Raw genomic sequence first — 21,095 nt, forward strand, 5'->3', positions numbered from 1 at the left:
TCCATGCAAGAAAGGGTTTCATCAGTGTTTAGTGTTTTTCTTACCATCCCGACAAGACAGCACACACTCAACAACTGCTGTGAATAAAATATTCTCGTTTCTCCAGCAGTTATGCACAAATAGAGATTTTTTTTTTGCAAAGATGACATTCAAATTGAAGGAGATGCTTTGAAACATTAAATGACTCTGTCTGTGCCCACATACTAAACAAGGAAATATAACAAATCCTAAAACACACAGAAGCGCCGCTGTAGACAAAGGCAGGAATGAAGAGTTGATCGCCTAAAAATAGAAATCAAAGAAATCCAAACTTTATTACTTCAAAGAAAAATAAACACAGCATCAGAGCAGGTGTGATAGCCACTGCACAATCATAAAGAGGAAGATGACTGATTTGCAAAACAAATTGGCAAAAAGTCTTGATGAGAATCTCTCAGATGATCTTTAGGACCTCTTTTTTTTTTTTTTTTTCAAATTTAGACTTTTTTGTATCTACCTCTTCGGTTTCTGCAAATATTCTATCTACAGTCAAGTGCATCCAATGGATGAATTTGACCTCTGATATCTCATACCATGAAAATCAAAGCAACTGTTGATCTTGGAATTATATAGAAGAGAGTCTTTAGAGAACTGTATCTTACATATATTGCAAAATAATCTTAGAGAGGCTTTTGCCCTCAGGAGCTTGGAAAACTAATGTTTCTACGAAGATTTGTAGCTGAGTGAATCTGAGACACTTTGACCATTACTATTGACTTTTTTTGGTCTGTTACAGTATTTATATAGAGTACATATCTTAGACTTTTGCAGCAAATGAATAATTTAGTGGGTGGCATCCACAAACAATTTACATTAAGTGTATCTAAGTGTATATTTTCTCACTTTAAAGTATAGATCTTGTTGATAGCATCATTTTTGCTCTCTACCCCCTGGTATGTTGGAGGCAGTTGTGCTTCTGTGTTTTGTGCTAATTTAAACTAAGTACTTCTTAAGGGTTACCCACTTTTGTGCTCTGGGGGAAACCCATTGCATCTGCGGAACTTTACATCCTAGTAAATCTTGCAGTCGGTCTACGGAGACACAAGCGGAAAGACGTAAGTGGAGAGAAATCCCTGCTGATGGATTCGCAGCTATTAGCTTGTATTTTCCCCCTTGCTGTGAAGATGTAGTGGGTTTCAAAAGGCAGTAAAAAAGTATTGGATCAGCATCATTTTTGTTGTTGTTCTCATTTGTAGCCGGTAATCCAAATTAAAGCTGGGACAAAGCGGAGTGTCCTTATTACAGATGATATAAGGCTGTGCAGAGCCGAACTGTGACTGTGGCTCTGAGCCTGGCATGACTGTTTGCTTTCTGTGTGCGGCTCCATCCGACTTCCAGGATTTCTCTAATTCAGCCCATTTAGTCTCATATTTACTGCAGCATGTTATGGAGGAGACATATGTAATGTGTTCCCTCTCTTGGGCTTTGCTTAAGCAAAGCAAATCACAGTCCCTGCTGCTGCAGTGGAGGCCGTACGGACAGGCTCTTCCAGAGTAAGACACCATCCTGGAAAAATTGCTCTGCTTTTGAAATAATTATTTCCAAATAAAACTGGAACAGTGTGCCCACCTGAGGATGAAGATAACTCTAGGTTATTACCATAATCATGCTGGTTAATTTTTTCATGTAGATAAGGAAATCAACAGGATAGTTCATTTTAGTCTCCTCGTGAATGGAAATTGTAATAGCACAGCCAGTGGTGGCTTCTCCTTGGTCTATTTTACACCAGCTATATACACGGGAGGGTGTGTGTGTCTGTATAAAGGGCAGAGATGAGAAGGGAGAGGAGCAATATTACAAATGAAGGGTCCCAGTTTTCTTTCATAAGCACAGGAAAACACAAGTCTTGCTATCGGAGCTCACAACATGTCAGGAGTCAACACTGTGGTTTTAGATCTCAGCCTGAATTTTGGAAGCTGCTGGGGGAAAGTCACAATTCAGGTCAATCAGCCCCAGATATTTAGCAAATATCGGGGTACTTCGTAGTGTCAGTGATGGCAGCGTTATGTACATCCCACCTGGGTATGCAGATGATGTGCTTTTTGATTTGCGATGTCTGCTCTGCTTGCTGCCAGTTTGTCCCCAAGCCACTGAACTAGACCCAAGCAGCATCAAATCAGCAACCGAAAAACTTCAGAATAATGTGAACCCCCACATCTGGGGATTTCAGGGAGAGCTGAGGGCAGGTGATAGCTCAGCAGATCTGCCTGGGTTGCTGAATGTTGTCCAGCCGCCCCCAGAGCGCAGCAGAAGATGGACACTGCCAGGGTGGCACGGGTCAGAGCAGAGCATCCTGCTTGCGCTCGGAAAATGTGACAAAATTACAGATTGCTGAAGCTGGCATCGGGATAAAACGTTGTTAGGGTGAGTAGAATCTGCTGTGTAGCAACTCTGAAAATATGCCAGGTTTCTGAAAACGTGCTACTGAAACTTGGTCCCGCTGATAACAGCCACATGAGGTTATATGATCTGAGCGGCGTCTGATGCCTGAAAGCTGAATATTATACCATTGGCTTAAACTGATCTTTCTCCCTGCTTTCTGGTTTCCCCCCTTTTCCTTGGGCTTCAGCTCCTCTTCCAGGTTCCTGTGGGGTCCAGAAAACTCTTTTACTTTCAGCGTCCTTCCTTTATCTAAAGCTAAATAAGACGAGATATTGGGCACTCTCTGGGAGGTGAAGTGTGGAAAACACTAAGGAATATACTTAATCTCTACTCAGCTGGTGTCCGAGAAAACCACAGAATGCCACTGATGCTATTGACATTTGACCAGGTTGCAAAATATGAGTACTGCAAATCCTATATGTCAGTGTTGGGAGATCCATACTCAGGAAACCACATGTAATTAGGATTTTGATGTTCACATTGCAGTAGAGGTGCATAACCTTCAGGAAGAGCAGCAGAAAAATAATATTTCTCAGACGTGTAAGAGGAGAATGTGAAATATTGCTGGCAGCCTCCAGAATTACTGATTCCAGTTGTAGATAAATTTGACCTTTCCATAGAGATCTGCCGAGTAAACCCAACACACATACAGCACAATGTCTTTTCTACCTTTTGGCCTGGTATCAGAAGATATAAGCAATGATTGATTTACACTACAAAATTGAATGCCAACTGCTGCCTATGAAAGTACTTAGCAAAAGGCATTGTTTATGAGCATCAGCTTTCCTTCCGTGGTATAATCCTGCCAGAAGCCAAACGCTCTGCAGCAGGAACACCAAACCTTCAGGGCTTTATATCGTTATTTTACAATGGGTGCAGAAAATGGGGGAAACACGTATGACTGACTTTAGAGAGATTTAAATGATACTGTTATGTGGGGGGGATAAGGAAGATAAAGCAAAGTCCCTTTCCATGCCATTTCTACATTAGTGCAACCGCTGAAATGAACAGAATTGCTCTGATTTGAATGAGAAGGGGTTCAGGCATAATCTGCTCCCTTGTCTTAGCAGTGAGCTGTACAAACAGGCCGGACTGTGGACCTTTGAAAATGAAGATAATGGGTAATCGGACCTTAGTGCATGTACGTTTTGGGGATTCTGATCTATATGCTGCTGCTGCTGCTGCTGAAGTTAATCCTCACATTTGCATGGCTATTGGCTATTATTTCCTGCCCGAATTGATCGCAGGGGACAGCCGCGCTCTGAAATAAGGGCTCAGCGCTCTGGGCTGCTATCCCGAGGTGCTGTGGGACCCCTGGGGATTTTTCATGTCCTACCGGGACATAATCACATTTTTGAACTTGAGAGTCAAAGGGAATGATTCTCAGCGTTTCTCTTGCTTCGCCTCATCATCCATCTTGCTGTCGTGAGCCAGCACCGTTTCCAGAGAACTACCTGGCAGCACGGAGGAATCATTTGCAAGCACGGCTGTTCTCACGCAGATAAATAATGAACAGAGCACTGTTCAAAGGCAGGACCCTGGAAAGAGGGTGAAAAAATCACGGACAGAGGCTGAATCAGTCTGATACTGCAGCAGTGCTTTTGGAGGGGCCTCGATCCGCTGTGACCTGGCACTCTGACAGGGGCATGGGGCAGCATTAGCCATACGGTGTCTTGTGGGGTGGCAGAACTTCATACACCCCCAAAGCTGTTTTCACTGAAGTTTCATGGAATTGTGTGTGGGATTAACGCCATCCATGCAGGGAACCACCTACTGGGATTGCACTTCATCGTGAGGATGCAGGGGACAAAACGTGGTGGGACGTGGTCCTCCTGAGAGAACCTCCTGAGCTATGACCTGGTGTGACGTTGGTGTGTTTGCCGATGGCGCTGGTGGAAAACTTGGTGCGCTGCTTCCCGGGAGCTGCTCTGCCACCAGTTCCAGCAGTTATTACTTGCTCCGTGTGCCTGGGATTTCCTCACTGAAACAAGGTCACCGTCAGGAATCACACACTTTTTTTGTGCTTCATCCCAGAGTTCAGCAGAGTGGAAGGGGTTGGTGGTTTGTTGGGTTTTTTTCCTCATTGCATGCTATGGCCTGGCCAACACCACTGAAAACCTCCCTGCTCTGCACAGAGGGTGGTCGAGAGCGCGCTCTGTGATACTATTTTGTTTTCATGGAAGTATTCTGCATTTACAGAAGAATTCGGCTCAAGTAACGGCATCCTTTGCATGTTGAAGTATCCTAAGGCATCGCCTGGTACCTCGTGCCAAGCCTGTCACTGCAACAAGTGCCTCTAGACAGCCCTCCGCTTTAAACGCTGGGCTTGATTTAGTTATCAGCCCAGACATTGCAGTCATGAGCAATCATCTTCAAAGGAGTGATAGGCAGAGCATCTGGGCCAAATCGTAACGTGATTACCTGACAGAGTCTTTAATAAAGACAATACTTTAGAGACACTTTGGTTGAATTCTTTTTTTTTTTTTTTTTTTTTAGATTTAATTTTAGAACAGCAGTACTGGAAACGCACTCCCTGAGCCTTGTATGGGGGCATGAGTCAGGAAGGGACTGTGGCTTGAAAGAAAACAGAGAAACAGAGCCGCTGACCATTTCCTTTTGCAGTGCCTAGGAAAAGTGAACCAGAAAAAGCAACCAAACATTTCAGAATGTACTTTCATTTTAGTAACCCTAAGTTTCTAGTAAAAAAGGAACTTTTTTAAATTAAAGAAGGATTCTTCTAGCCTTTTGTTTAAAAAAAAAAAAACCAAAAACAAACCAACGGGTAATTCACTGTTCATTTAAATCCCCGTTGGAACTAGCACTGCCTGCTGAGCGAGAACGGGAGATAAAAGGGATACAAGGGAAACATTTAAAGGACTTAGAAAAATCCCGACGTGCCCGAAAATATTAAAAACCTGCACAGAACAACGCCTGCTGCTCGGGGGACGGAGATTTCGAGCAACTCCTGGAGCCCCAGCCGCCCACCCTCTCCACCCCTCCCCCCCAGCAGCACGGTTACCGACACCCCCCCTCCCACCGGCCTCCGCCGCCTCCCGAGCTGACACCGGGCGCTGCCGCCGCCGACCAGTGGGTGCCGGGGAGGGTCCCGGGGAGGGGGGGGATCCCCGCCCGAGCACCGCCCCGCCGAGGGCTTCCGCGCCGCCCGCCCCGTCGGGGCCGCCCCTCCCGGGATCCCCGCGCCGCCCGCCCCGCCGGGGCCGCCCCCGCCGCTCCGCTCCCCGGGCCGGGTCGGGTCGGGCCGGGGCGGGCGAGCAGCACGGGCAGGCGGCGAGGGAGCGGCGCCGGGCCGGGGTCCGCCCTGCCCCGGGGACGCCGGGCAGGTGTCGGGGCGGCGGGTCGCCCCGTCCCCCCGCCGAGGTGAGTGGCGAGCGCGGCGGCGGCGCGGGGCGGCGGGCCGGGGCGGGGGGGTGGCGGCGGGAGGACAGCGCCTGCCCCGCTGGAGGCTCCGCTGCCGCGGGGACGGGGCTGGGCTGGGCTCTGCGCCCCCCGCCCCAGCGATGCCGCAGCGGGACGGGGAGGGGGGGCCGCATCCCCCGGGGGTCGGCGGAAGTCATCCCCCCCCCCGCCACCGGCGCTAGCGGGGGCTTCATTCCCCGGCGGTCGGTGAAGTGCAGCCCCCACGCCGGCCACAGCGAGGGTCCGCCTCACGGGTCGGTGGGTGCCTGTCCCATTACCCTGGGGGCGCCATCTCCTGGGGTCGGCAGGGTGCGTCCCCCACCCTGTGGCTGGGCGCTTCGCCTGCCCCCGCGTGTGAGTGGGGTTCCTCCCCCATAACCCAACCCCAGGAGGCCAGAGGGGTGCAGCCCCGCTGCAGGGGGTCAGTGGGATGCGTAACGCATCATCTTGGGGGCTCCATCCCCAGGGGTGAGAAGGGTGCATCCCCCAGGGACCGGCAGGACTCCATGCCCAGAAGCCAGTGGGGGGCATCCCCTTGCGGGTCCGTGGGGCAGGTGTCAGTAGGGTCCATGCCCTCAGGGTCGGTGGGGTTTCATTCCCCTGGGGGTCAGTGGGGGTGCATCCCCTGGTCTGGGGGTGCTCGCAGGGTCTCTGCCCTGCCCTTGCTCTGCTGACCCAGGTGTGCCTGCCTGGAGGGCGAGCGGCAGCTCCGTCACCTGCTGTGACACTTTGTGCTGTCTCCCTGTGCGGTGGATTAGGTCATGTTGTGACAGCGCGTCTTACTGTCTTGCAGTGCAGCAGGGCCCAGGGGTATGAGCAAAAAAAGGTAGTCACATAAAAACACCGTCCTCCCCCCTCTTCCCTGTATGCAGCAGTCTAATAAAATCAGACAGCATGAAACATCTGGCTGATTTTTTTTCCCCCTAATCATCAGAAAGTAGTTCTCTGTGTCATTAAATACTCTTGTCCGCACAAAGCAGGCTGTGATATATGCCGTGTTGTAAGCCTGGGAGCGGTAGTGGATGAGATGCGTATGAGGAAAACATCAAGAGCTGACCTCAAACTCTGAAGTTAACTGTGCTGCCTCTCCTTCGGGCGGCCTGGGGTACTCTCTTAAACCTGTGTCAGTTTGTAACTATCTGACCATTACACTCGGCTGCAGAAAGCTCTGATGCCCCTTTGAAGGTGCCATAAAGCTATAAATAGGCTTAATATAGCCCATCCCGTTAACCTCGGTGCTTTCCCTCCATCGCCTTTTAATGATCTGCAATGCTCATGAATTTCTCTCAACGGGCTGTCAGATCTTCTCTGCTTCTGTCTGGAAAGAGCACAGCGGGGCCGTGCGAGAGGAGATGTCCCCAAGACGCCTTCGCTCCCTCGTCCCTGGGGACTGTGGGAGGTGAGGGGGCATTGACACGAGGGGTAGATGCCCTCTGGCCAGCGCAGTGGCTGTGGGTCCAAGCACAATCCCCAGCATCTCTGCTTTAGCCCCTCAATTTTGCTGGGGCCATCAGGGCTTGGGCTTCATTTTGCTCCTGGCAAAGGGGCAGCAGGATCAGCTGTGGGCAGATCTTGTCAGAGTGCTCGACTGCTTTTGTCTAAGTTTCTCTGACTTCATTTTAAGGCAAACTGTACATCCTCTGCAATGCTCACTTTCATGTCCAGGATGCACGTCCTTGCAAATATTGTGCTAATCCCTTGAGATGACTCACAAACTTTGCCATTTGAGAGTGGCTTCTCCCTCTCTTGCAAGGGTCTTGCACTGGACAAATTAGCTTCTGGGTAGCCAAAGCTCACAGTGCAGGTAAGAATAGCCTGCAATATTACTGAGGTAATAATTTTCTGAAAAACAAAATGCCTGAATGCAAATATAGTGTAAAATGTGTCTTTGAAGTCTTTTTTTCTTTAAAATTATTCAGTGCTTAGCCTGGAGGAAACCTATTTTTTTCACTTTTATAAAACTCATGAACATTTTACAGAAGCGGGATGTGTTTTTTTTGTTTCCGTTTTATTTAAAAAAAAAAAAAGACCTAAATGTCTTTCAATTTTCATGACATGAGGTCTTTTCTTTTGTGTGTGTTCCCTTTACAATGTTGACAGGGGATCGCTAGTCTAAAAAAAAAAGAAATAAAAAGCCCTGAGGTGTGAGTAGATGTTTAGTCTGGTTTACAGGCTCCTCAGCTGGCGCAGGCAGCCGCCAGCAGCTCTGCCGGGGGCACAGCGGGGCTGATACCAGCCAGGGATGCACAGGAGTCCCGGGGCAGAAATCAAGACTCTGGTTCTCTCAATTGAGATGAAATAGGTGGGGAGAGAAGGTCAAAGTCCAGGTGATGTTGTAAAGGCTTTCCTAGGAGCGCACAGAGCTGCAGCTATCTTGCATCGCAGGGATTTTTTTGCAATGCCGGTGACATCAAACCTCTGTGTCGTCAGGGCCAAATTTAAAAGGTGCTGCGGGCCTTCGCAATATTGCTGTGGGTGCCTCGCTAGCTTTTCAGTAGCTTTATGGGATAAAGAAACATCTCTGTGCAGCAGTCCATCTGGGTGCAAGAGTGCATGGCGTGTCTGGAGGTAGGAAGAGGCTTTTATGAAAGGTCCGTCTGCCTTAGCTCATCTGCACAAGCCTTGTGAAATGTGTCGTTCAGCTTAAGTACAACTCCTCTCTACTTCCTGCCTTTAAAATCCAAGCCATGACATCTGTGAAAAAAAAAAACAACAACAACAACTTGGTTTTATTTTTTCTTTTGGTTACTGTTCCAACTATAGTTCTTGTACACAGCACACCCTGACTCTCGAAAGGTCAGTTGAGTTGCCCTAAATGAGAAGCTGTGTATTTTTTTTCCGAGTAACATATGAAAAGATCTTATAATGCAGGCACGTTTCTAAATAGTTTCTGAATGTTATTAGCAAAAGTACCTTTCTTTGCTAAATTTGTACACATTCTTATACCAAATAATATTTCTGAATGTTGTTACTGTCTTTGGTGTAGGGCTTGTTAAAGAACAAGCTACTAGATTTCTCACAGGTGTTAATAGGTGCTTGGTGGAGCATTCTTACCTTAAATGGGTTCAAACCACTAATAAGCTCCATTAGACAAATGCAGAATTAAAAAAAAAAAAAGAAGTTTTAACTGGGCAGCATTAAGTCAGGAAATGCAGAGGCTGAGGCTCCAACAGCAATATTAACTTGGCTGCAATACACATCCTGTAAGCACTTTTATGGCATACATCTCATAATGTAAACAGGAATAAGCACATAGGTTAATGTATGCAGAGAGGGAGTAAAAAAGAGTATTTTTCTGAATTTGTCCCCCCTGTGCACGTGACAGCTGGCTCTGAGGTCGGGCCGGGGGAAGCCTGGTGCTGCCTTACGCCGTGCGGGGCAGCGCATCCAGCACCGACGGACCCCATCACTGATGGAGTGAAAATAACAGCCGCGAATGACTAATCCAGGCTTTGTTTCTGTCGAAACAATACCATTGTAATGAGCTGCATTTCGCTCCTTAAGGTCTGTGGGTTGTACTACGTATGATCCCCTGTTTTTGTTACTCCCAAGCGGCGTGCCTGGCCCTGCCGGGGTTGCGATGATGTGCAGTGGCTTCGCTTTGGTGAGTCTCAGGTTTCCACTCCTATTACCCACACGTTACAGTAACAGCTCTCCTGCCTAATTTTAACTAGATCATGTACAAAAGCGATTACGTGAGTATTGCATTTTACTACAGACCTGCAATGGACGAAGCAGCATTGCTCTTTATTTTATGTTGTCTTAATTAAAAATGGTGATATTAATATATGTCACTAAACTGATAAGCGTGCTGATAGCCTGAAGGTCGAATGTCTAATCTGACTTTCGCCATGTCACAAGACATCGTATCTCATGCAGTCACCACCGTACTGAGCCGGAGATTTGCATGCGATGTGGTGTCATCTAGGGCAGAGGCTGTGGTCCTTCAGCAGCAGCTTCCAGCAATGACAAAGGCGGTTCGGGCGAATAAAATTAATTTGTACTTAGTCTTCAGGATAAAATAATTACCCTTTTCTGTTTGAAAAGGGCTCCTAATCTAGTATCCATGCACTGACACTGCTGCCTTGCCTTGGCATTGTAAAGTTTTGCGAGGGAGGTGGGAGCAGCTCTAATTCCGCAATCTAATACTTCTCCTGTTATACCTGGCTAATTGCAATGGCTCCTCTTTGGTGCAGTCTCCCAGAGACACTGCTAAAGCATTGCGGTAAGCCTTGCCAATTGTGCTTTAATTTCATTACTGTTTGATTTGGCCAGCATTTTATTAACTTTCCCTGTAGTGTTAGACAGTTTGCGAAGGGGATTAGTACCTGGGTGGGTTACAGCATTTACTGTGTGCGCTTAATCTAAATTCTTCTTGAAATGGAATTGTATTGAACTGATTTGGCAAAACTTTGAAATTACAGTAAGGCTGGTTTTGATAATTGATTTATTTTTTTTTCCCCGAGTAACTGTGCTTATTAAAATTATCACGATTCACACAGTCAGAATGGTTCAAATCAAACAGAGCATCTGAATCCCGCTGGGTTTTGGTTTTGGCCATTTTTGCTTCATGAGAAGCGAAGGTAGGCACCGCTTTGGAGTCCCACTAAGGTGAACATCTAGCTGTCCTCTGGCAGGTCTCAGAAATGGAGCAGTACCTGGCAGGATTGGTGCCGGGGGAGTTGCTGGAAAGAACAGCATTGAAAAATGAGAAAAGCGTAGAAAATCGTCTCTAACTACATTAAAGACTTGTGAAACTTCCTCCATTCTGCAAAAAAACCCTGTAATTTTACAGAGTGGAGCCCTCCTCCCTGTCTCAGGCTGGGGAAAAAGACCTATTCAATGTTACATTTTAATCATACACAACACAAAGACTTTTGCTGTGCTGTTTAAAATCCAGCCTTCTCTCAGCCTGTGTTCTGCCGGGATGTTTTCATCCAAAACGGACTGCTGAGGCTGACAGAGCAGTCTGAAAAGGCAGCTCTAACCTTCCTTCCTGACACTTCAATAGTGACATCCACTGTGGGAAACTAGGGCATAAATGCATTAACACTTGTCAGAGGGAAGAAAATCCTTTCCGTGATGGGGACCAGAAGAGAGTGATTCTTAGATTCATGATACAAATTTGTTCATTATTTATTTCAATCAAAGTCTGTAGGTGCTGTTGTAATGAAAAATTAAAACACTCTTTACAGAATACATGCGAGCTGACACGGCACCAACCCCAAAGCCTCCCTGACCTACAAAACGGAGGAGAGCTTTGATGCTCACTTCGCTCTTTGCAAAGTCTCAGGCAAACAGGCTTTGCCCAGAAGTTTGACAGAGGTAGGACCTTTTAAAACAGATGCTGAACCCACTCTGTTTGCTGTTGCCTTCCAGGGAAAACATCCTGCCCTTGCCTCCTGGGTGTTACACATCTGCACAAGAGCAGCCCAGCTGCTTGGGCTTCTGTAAGTAATTTGGAGTTCGCTAGACATCATTGTACCAGTGCCACCATCCCATGGCAAGTTGTCTGTAAGTTCAGCAATGTTCTCGTCTTCTCAGGCTCCAAGGCAGACAGGTAAAATACAGCCTGTGCCCCGCAGGGAGCAGGGTTTCTCCACGCCTCCAGCTGTGTGCAAATACAACAGCTGTATCAATCAGTAATCGTGATCTGACCGCAGGAAGGTGTTAACGCACTCCGGCTTCTCTTTCTGCTCCCAGAGCAAAAGAGATTGTCCAGTAGCACTGGGTAATTCTAGCTTTAATAGCAAACTATGTATTTTACTGGTTGTGGTGGTCTTGAGGTGACCAAGAAGTGATCTGTTGGGATATTTACGTATTACTCAAAATGATAAAAGATCAAAAAGAGACTTCAAAACAGTATGGGTTTTGAGAGGGCTTCTGTCCAAAGCCTGTACCAAAACACAAACCTCAAAGCCTTTGCTCATTTAACGCACGCCTGACACTGTGATGCAAAGGGTGCAGCCCGAGCAGCTCCTCCATGTCCCCTGCGCTGGTGGAGAAGGGTGGAGGGGACCCGCGGCAGCCACCGTGGCTTATTGTAGTGCCCGGCTGTTGGCCCATCAGCTTTAATCGAGGCTGGCAGGAGCTCTGATGGCAACTGACCCTGTATTAAAGACTGAAGTCCCCGTCTCATCTGAACTCATCAATGATGTCAGATGACAAGTGGGACAGGTATTAAACATTAAACATTAACCAGGTGTTTGGCTTTAAAATGTTAATCCTTATGCTTTTACCTGTTTTACCCAGTGTTACTGGGTTTGAAGCACTTGAGACTTTCGTGAGTGATGACTACCTATCTCATGGTGATCTGGTATCCCACATTTCCAGCTTTTGATCTCTCCTCGCAGGTATTCTTAGGAACATGCTTGCCATATATATCTGGGAATACAAACCTGTGGGTGTTCTGACTTCAGGCAAGCTTCCAGTTTGCCTTCCAGGATCCCAGCAGCATGGATTATATTACCCTTCTTCAATCATCTTCCCCACCCTTTACTCTTCTAGTCTTTGCAGCAGGAAAGGAAAGTATCTCATCCATACGACTGAGCAGCCTTCCTCCAAACGGGTTGTATTTGGGTTCTCCACTTCTTGGGGTGAGGCGGTGAGGAGGGAAACGGCTTCATTGGTGTGGTGGGGCTCGGGCTGTGGGATGAGATGTGGCACGTCCTATTCCAGCAGCAATTCGTCTCCCCTCTTGTACAGAGTAACAGCCATCCTCCTCTTTCTCCTCTGAATAAAACTACAAGCATTTCTATATGGGAAATCTGTCCTGTAGCTCAGCTGGAAATAAATAAATGCAACAAACAAATGGGTGGCATCGCTCCAAAATGTACAGTTATGCCAGCTGGTGTGCTGTCACTGCTGTCAGGTGCGGGGCTGTGGGAAGCTGGGTGTGATGGGCTTGTCTTGGCCCGCAGCCTTGCCTTTCAGTCCACGTCCACATGCTCATCAAAGGATTTAAGCCTCTCTACAGTCAGTAGTCTTAAGAGCGGTGAATCACAGCTCCTGGATAGCTAGGATGGAAAGGACCTGCTGGGTCACCTAGCCCTCTGCTTTGCTTTCAGAAGGATCCTTCCTAATTAAAGCACAACGTGGTGATTGCAAGATGTCTTGTTTCGGTTTAATAAATTGCCATCCTCCCTGTGAGAAGTGAAAAAGCGTTTACTAATGCAGCTGTAAATGTCTCAGCTGTGGGGTAGTTATTTACTGCACTATTCTAATGCAAATGTTTGTGGTTATGTTTGCATTGATCATACAGACAGTGCACACAAATTTTATTTCTTGGTGTATTTTTCTCCTTCCTGCTGTATCTGTTCCACTGTACACTACGTAATAGAAACTGCTTGATGTGTAATTGCCTGTCACTCAAGTGCCATTTTACAATATAGAGACATATCAATTAAAATACTCTTCCTCCTCCAATTAATTTTGATTCTTGGGGGTGAGATATTAGTGTATGTCTGGAGAACATTCCCTTAAATCACTTGGTACTCTATACATTTATTTATTTTAAAATGTATTCTAAGTGAAAGGTAATGGCCCGTAGTTACAACTAAAGAAAAGAGCATTCATTGTCAGAGCCGTATGGCTGGCCGACCGCGGTGCTTCTGGCATGGATGCGGCTGAAGCGCTCCAGCCTGATGGATGTGAAATCACTGGTTGTACACTGCCAAAGAGGCGACAACTGCCCTCCTGTAATGTGCGTCTTGGGGCGTGAGGTAGGGAACCGTTTAGATATCACTGTTGCAATTTTCTCAGATGAACTATTTCTGGAAGTTTATTTGTTAGTCCTAAACCCTGTATGTCCTACGTGGTTCTTTCATAGATGCATCAAAAATGGTAGCTCAGCTAGATTCTATTTCTTAGAATCACAGAATTGTCTAGGTTGGAAGGGACCTTTAAGATCAAACAGCTGGTTTCATTTTGGTCTGTAATTGCCTGGAGTTTGCCTGGCTGCACGGACCACTGGTACGTTGGTACGTCAACTCCATTGTGAGAGCCGTGAGTGTCAACACTTGTGTAGGTTGTGTTAAGTGTCAACATCCCTTATTTGTGGGAAAAAAATGATCCATTGGGGCCCGTTTCTGCTCAAGCCAGAGCAAACCTGGAACAAAAACCCATGGCTTTTACAGTCATCTTTTTGTTTCGGCTCCCACTTGTATTTATTTTATGAAGCTGCTGGCACTGCAGGGACGGTTCGCTCTTCCTCTGCCGCAGACGGAAACTTTCTGTGTGCTGGGGGGTGCAGCTGCAACCTGTATGTGGCAGTTTATATTGAGGGGCAAACTGCAATTCCAGTTGAAATGAGCACTGGTTTTTCTTAAATAAGAGCTTGTTTAAATGGAATCAGGTTCAAAACCAACTAAGAGTCTTTATGGAAGTGCTTCCAGTTTATACATAGCCTGGCAGGGATGTGCAGAAGCTTGCCAGCTTTTGGAAGAAGTGACGCTTCACAACGGCGTCCCTGTCTCCTTCCTGAAGCTGCCCAGGAAACAGAAGATTCTCAGTTCCCCTTAAATCTGGCCAAATTTTGAAGTGAGGGTGAGAAAAGTAGCTGCTGTTGGTACAAAGTGAAAGTAGATTTTTGCAAGACCTGTTTGTTTCTATGAAGAGTGTGTAGGGATAGTCTGATCTGGTGTGTCAGGAAAAGCTTATAAAAGAATTCAGGACAATAAGCAGCTGCTTCTTCTGGCTGCTGACATGATTTCTTCTGGCTACCTGGTGGGTCAGGTGTAAGCTGCTGCTTAGTCCTGGCTGCTGTCTGAAGTGATGTCATAGAATCATAGAATCATAAAATGGTTTGGGTTGGAAGGGACCTTAAAGATCATCTCGTTCCAACCCCCTGCCATGGGCAGGGACACCTCCCCCTAGACCAGGCTGCTCAAAGCCCCATCCAGCCTGGCCTTGAACACCTCCAGGGATGGGGCATCCACAGCTTCCCTGGGCAACCTGTTCCAGTGCCTCACCACCCTCAGGGTAAAGAATTTCTTCCTAGAAATAAGGAATGTCCCATGGACTTTTGTGTCCATGGGTGATGGGTGCAAGCCTGGAAGAACGAACCCTCTCCCTGTGCTAGCAGTCTTCTTGCTATCTAGCGCTGTGCATTGCAGAAGCCCAAATTGCTATCCCAAATATGAACTTAAAGGTGTTCTCAGGAGCTCTACCTGACTCTTAGTTTTCCTGATGACTTTGGTATTTGTAATTGACCCCCCTGGCCCTTACTCTCCTGTTGCTATGAATAAAAGCAAAACAGGCAGGAGAGACCGATTACGTGCTTGAGAAACAATGAAAGTTTATGGTATTGGAAATGCTGCCAAAACATGAAAAGGAAAGGGAAAGGATGAATCTGGGGAAAAAAAATAATACATTTTTCCGTTTCTTACATTCTGTGTATCAGTGATGGATGGAAAATTATTTCAGACAAAGCTGTGAATTTTGTTCGTCCTTATAAAAACACTGTGATTTTTTTTAAAACCTTCGCTTAGAGTATTATGGCCAGCTTCATTTCACAGCTAGATATATTCAACTCAGTTAAATGCAATGGATGAAATCTACACAAAACAACTGCTTAACATTATAAGCAGCTTGCATAAACATGAATTATTAAGGTCACAAAAGCTCCTAGAAACCATCGGAAATGAGTGCACAGTTGCATTTCTTTTTTCAAAACATGCATTAATTAATAAGGGGCTTAGTGCCCAGTCTGTTTCTCCCCCCCTGCCTCCATCAGATTTTGCTTTCATCAAGTGTAGGGGGAAAGTGTCACTTCTGTCTCTCCCTCCCCCCTTTTCTTTGGCCTGAAGCACCGAAAGGTGCCAGACGTCAGCCTGCACAACTCCATCATTCACAGCTGTGATATCCTAAAACGCACAGGCAGGTTGTGTTGGGGGTGTCACGACAACAATGCACCCTCCAAACTGGTGATGGGTTTCATTTCATGCCTGCCTGGACCACCTGCGTGCCTGCTGGGGCAGGAGCAGGAGACTGAAGTCAAGGTGTCAGGAGCCAAAGAGCAGTTACGTTCATGCGTTTGGGCAGCACAGAGAGGGCAAAGTGCTCACAGGAGGAGCATGGAAGAGAAGAAGATGATGAGAGGGATATGGTATCAGCTAGAGGTCCCATCCTTCCGCTGGAAGTGCCACACACCCCAATTTTTGTAGGTGTGGACATCATGTCTCCTGTCAGTCCCTTCCCCTTGATGTGGGCAGAGGCAGCACATGGTGGCCACGGTGCCCCTGGGCATCGGAGCTCTGAGAGCGTCAGGAGGGAGCTCCTCTCCAGCCCTTTCTGGCACAGGAAAGAATAACAGGAGCTTGTCTGGGAAATGGCATGTGTGGGCTGCTGTGATTGAGGGGCTGAGTCCTGCTTGTACGCAGAGTAAAGTCAAAGAGTGTGTAAATGTATGTCAAGGTCAACACTGGGAGCTGTTTGCAGCAATGAGTTGAAGAAGAAATAGGAATAGAGAGATGTTAATTTTTTAAATTTATTATTTCAGTTGTGGTGCTGGATGGAGTGGAAGCAAGTCAGACTAACTGTGAGGAGGAAAGAGGCTGCAGTGACCGAGGTGGGAGACGAGGACAAGACTCGTGCTGGTGGTGTGGGTGGTGGGGGAAGGCTGAATCTCAGAGAGCTTATGCAGGAAGAAGCAGCTCAGATGAGAGAGCTTATTCATGGGAGCCTACGCTTGGGAGAGAGGATGTCTTCGGAGAAGGTCCTAAAATGTCAAAATCACAGAATCACAGAATCACAGAATGGTTCGGGTTGGAATGGACCTTAAAGATCATCTAGTTCCAACCCCCCCGCCATGGGCAGGGACACCTCCCACTAGACCAGGCTGCTCAAAGCCCCATCCAGCCTGGCCTTGAACACCTCCAGGGATGGGGCATCCACAGCTTCCCTGGGCAACCTGTTCCAGAGTCTCACCACCCTCACAGTAAAGAATTTCTTCCTGATATCCAATCTAAATCTCCCCTCTTTCAGTTTGAGGCCATTACCCTGTGTCCTGTCATTACACTCCCTGATAAAAGAGTCCCTCCCCATCTCTCCTGTAGGCCCCCTTCAGGTACTAGAAGGCTGCTCTAAGGTCCCCTTGAAGCCTTCTCTTCTCCAGGCTGAACAACCCCAACTGTCTCAGCCTGTCCTCATAGCAGGGCAGGGCAGGTGCTCCAGCCCTCTGATCATCTTCATGGCCCTCCTCTGGACCCTCTCCAACAGGTCCATGTCCTTCTTGTGCTGAGGGCTCCAGAGCTGGATGCAGTACCCCAGGTGGGGTCTCCCCAGAGCAGAGCAGAGGGGCAGAATCACCTCCCTCGCCCTGCTGGCCGCGCTGCTTTTGATGCAGCCCAGGATGCAGTTGGCTTTCTGGGCTGTGAGTGCACATTGCTGGGTCATGTTGAGCTTCTCGCCACCAACACCCCCAAGTCCTTCTCCTCAGGGCTGCTCTCAAGCCATTCTCTGCCCAACCTATATTTATGCCTGGGATTGCCATGACCCAGGTGCAGGACCTTGCACTTGGCCTGATTGAACTTCATGAGGTTCGCACAGGCCCACCTCTCCAGCCTGTCAAGGTCCCTCTGGATGGTGTCCCTTCCCTCCAGTGTGTTGACTGTGCCATGCAGCTTGGTGGTGTTGGCAAAAATATTAAGAGGCAGGAAGCAAACTTGTATATATAGGAGTTGCATCCTGGGATCCTGGAGACAGCAAGTGGCTTCAGATTTTCTTGCCGGGTTTGTACTGCAAGTCAGGCCTCTGAGAGAGACACCTCTCTGTGTTTGTCATGAGTCAGCGCAGAGAAGATGGGGACGAAGGTCGATGGTTGGTATCTCTCCTGTCTGGGGTTGTGGCTCCTGCAGAAGAAGCTCAGACATCCAGGGTCAGGCTTACTGAGCTCCAGAAAGACAAAATTGGTATTTTTTGGCCTTGCTGGGTTTTAGTGATTCCACTGTTGGTTTGTGTCCTAACGAGAAATAATGCAAATGTCAAGACATCAAATGTGGTCTTTTAAAAATCTTCCTAGGTACTGCACCTGCTCTTCATCTGTGAGGAATTTAATTTCTGCAGCTGCTAGAGAAACAGTTCAAGGAGAGACAAATGTTAAAGCCATTATTCAAATGGTTCTGGTCTGAGGCTGGTACCTACTTTTAAGTTATCGAACAGCGAAGAGGTTCTTTGGGATGAGTTTGGAGTGAGGAGCCGCCTCCACCGTGCTGTGAGAGAGGACACACAGGCCACAGTGCAATTGGTTGCCCTGCAGGATAACATTTGTGGGGCAGCCTTGTTAAACAGCAAGAAAAATGTTTGTCCTGTGCTCCATTCCAGCACCTTTTCTGAAAATAACTAGTCAGGGGCTGCTTTTGATATATAATAAAAAACTCTAAGCAACAAAGGGGCTTTAAAACAAGCAAAGACTTGACATATTTGTTAATACGCAGGGTAGCAGTGCATTAATTTTAAGGCACGCTTTTTAGGTTGTTTTTTTTTTAAACAAAATGAGGACACTAATTAAAATTAATCCATTTATAAATGTTTCCGCATCCAATCTTAAAGCATAAATAAAACATGCGCCTTGTCTGTCTCTTTTCTCATCTTGAGACAATACAGACCATGTAACCTTTAACTCTTTAAGGTAATGAGCAGAGTAAGCTGTCTTAAATGATTTACTGAAAGATACAAAAATTGGTGGCACAGTGGAGATGGCTTTTAAAGAGTGGGGAAGATGGCAGCAGGAATGTTGGGAGTGCCTCAAAATGGATTTTAATGTCTGCCTGTGGGAGCAAAACTTAAGTGAATTTATCCCTGTGTATTTTATAATGTGCATTATCACTCTGAGAAATGCAAATCGAGGAAGGCAGCCAACAGACAGCTCGTTTTCGTGAGAGGAGTGGGAATGAAGGGCAGGGAGGCAGCCGGGGCGAGAAACCACTCGGGTTTGCCCTCCCAAACCCAGGAAAGATTTGCACTGGCGGGGCTGGGAAAGAAGCGAGGTCGCCGAGTGCATCAGATAGACCACCACAAAGACGCCGTATTTGATTAATTTCTGTGATTCAAAAAATAAAAAAAAAAAAAGAAAAGGAAAAAAAAAAGAAGGCCTTATGGCAAAGAAACTCTTTGAAGTTTTAGTTCTGTGGCTCTTGAGACTGCAGCGTTGTCAATGCAGAAGATACTATTCTGCGCCTTGTTTAAAAAGGAAGCTAAACATGACCTTGGGTCTGCGATTGTTGGTACCTCCTCAATGTATGTTAATTAGTAAAGGCCGTGAGAAAAGTAGTACAGCTGCTGAGGGAACTATATATTCTAATTTTTTAATGTGTTCCAGATATTATCAATTGTGCCTACAGATCTTTTGTGACGTTGTGGCTGTGTGGATGTTGCCAGTGTGTGTGCAGCCATGCACCACGTTAGGGCACTTGCACATAAGGGTGGTGGCAAAACTGTTCAGAAAACCTCCCAGAACCCCCAAACAACAAAAAACCCAAACCCTATAGATGATATTTTAAACTGTAACGTAAGCTGCGTGTCTCTGCTCTGTCTCAGGCCACGCAGAAGGGAAGAGATAGCACGGGGCAGGTCTGTTGTGTGTGAGGATGCTCCCCTCTCCTTTCAGATGCAGATCTTTTAATAAGAAACGTATGCATCTCTGCTTCTTGTCACTCCTATCCCTGGGATGTTTCGCATCCCCGGCTATCTTCTATCGGTTTCCTGCTCTTTGGTCTTGATGCCTGTTCTTTTAAACCTTCCAGCCTGAAATCTGCGCAGCTCTCACCCCACCCTGGCTCACAGCCCCCTTTGCCAGGACTAAAGCTCAGCAGCTGCAGACAAAGTGAAGGTAGGAGGAGAAAAACTGCAAATCCCCGTAGCAAAATGTGCAAACCAAAGTTGTCCTGGTTTGGGAAGGAGCAGCTTGCTATGGCTCTCCTACAGACGCAAGTGGGCAAGGAGTTTCTGTTTGGTGAATTAGCAGATTGAGACTTTAGATAGAGACTTGTTTCCAGCAGTGTTTGCACTCTAAATATTTATCCATGGTGAGTAGGCACATTGTTTCACCTTTCCCAGAGAAGTCATGCCCAGGTAGGAGATTTGAGCCCTCTTTCCCCCCAAGGCTAATGGGATTTAGCTTCATGATAGCAAGTGTGCGTCTGTTAAACCAAGTGGCTGGGACGTAGTGTTTTCAGCTGTGCTTCTGGTAATCAGTCTCCTTTTGGGAAGGCGTAGAGAGACATACGTCACAATTGCAGGAGTTAAGGCTTCACTGGGTGTTTGCTGAGGGTCTTCCTTCGCCCTGGGTGCAGCCATGGGAGGACACGGCTACCTCGTGGCAGAAAGTAACTTCTGCATGGGGCCAGGACGGAGTTTTTGTCCCATGTGCCCTGTTTTCTGTTTTAAAGTGCTGTGCAAAATGACTTCTTTGCTTCCAACCACACAGTCGAAACTGCTAACCACCCACCGTACAGCTGCTAATGCACAGATTATCTCCACAGCCAACAGCTTTAAGTAATCAAACAGAGATAATTTTACCTCTGTGACCCAACAAATAAACACCAGAATCAGGAAAAATCCTCTTGCCCACACAGTCCTACCCAGGTTTTCAAGGACATGGTGAAGGGTTTCATCAAAACCAGCGGCAGTGATAAGGTCATCAGGTTTGTCCCATCTTGGGTCGATGGCGAGATACGGCCATGGGGTGGTGTGGGGTGCTGTCAGGAGGTCACGATGCTCTGCGACCTGATGGGACCATCTTTTGCTGCTGCTGCAGAAGACATTAAGTGTGTAGCGTGTGCACTGAAAGTTGTGTATGCAGTCCTGCGCTTACAGGAAAAACTGTGGCTTGGAATGGCTTTCATTAATGACTTCAGCCTTTAACTTTCTGTTCTTCTGAAGAGCAGACATTTCTCACAGCTATCAGGGGTTTAGTATCATTAAGAAAATACAACTGTTACATATCTTAACATTGCAACTGTGGCTTCTTTCACACTGACTGATCTCCATCAACGCTGAGAAAGAAAAATATTCTGGCCCAAAAGTCAGAGCAGAAAATGTGCCTTTTTGTGCTTTCAAAGTCTGTTTCTTTTTGCTTTTATTTCCCAGGTCAGGCGATCCTGGCTTTTTTAATTCGAAATGAAGTCTCAGCTTTTTTGTGTTAGTAAAATCTGGCTGCTCGGAGCTTCTTTCATTTTCCGTGCCCTTTTCCCCTTTGTTCTAGGAAACTCATTTCCTTATTCCTGCTATTAAGGATATTTAGCATGTTGTCATTGGGA

General features: G+C 47.0%; 2 protein-coding genes across 3 annotated transcripts in view; one reads left to right on the top strand and one right to left on the bottom strand.

The window, feature by feature from the left end:
• TARS1 (threonyl-tRNA synthetase 1) overlaps positions 1-21,095 on the bottom strand; it is a 533,465-nt gene that overhangs the window by 511,967 nt on the left and 403 nt on the right. The window lies entirely within an intron of this gene.
• Positions 5,680-21,095, top strand: part of PDZD2 (PDZ domain containing 2) — a 213,893-nt gene continuing 198,477 nt past the window's right edge. Inside the window, exon 1 of one of the 2 annotated variants that reach the window (XM_063320537.1) lies at positions 5,680-5,799. The gene's annotated coding sequence lies outside the window, so the exon portion shown is untranslated. The remainder of the gene's footprint in view (positions 5,800-21,095) is intronic. The other variant, XM_063320536.1, reaches the window with a different exon arrangement.

The sequence above is a fragment of the Chroicocephalus ridibundus genome, chromosome Z, assembly GCF_963924245.1.
Source record: "Chroicocephalus ridibundus chromosome Z, bChrRid1.1, whole genome shotgun sequence".
In the NCBI taxonomy this organism is placed as follows: domain Eukaryota; kingdom Metazoa; phylum Chordata; class Aves; order Charadriiformes; family Laridae; genus Chroicocephalus; species Chroicocephalus ridibundus.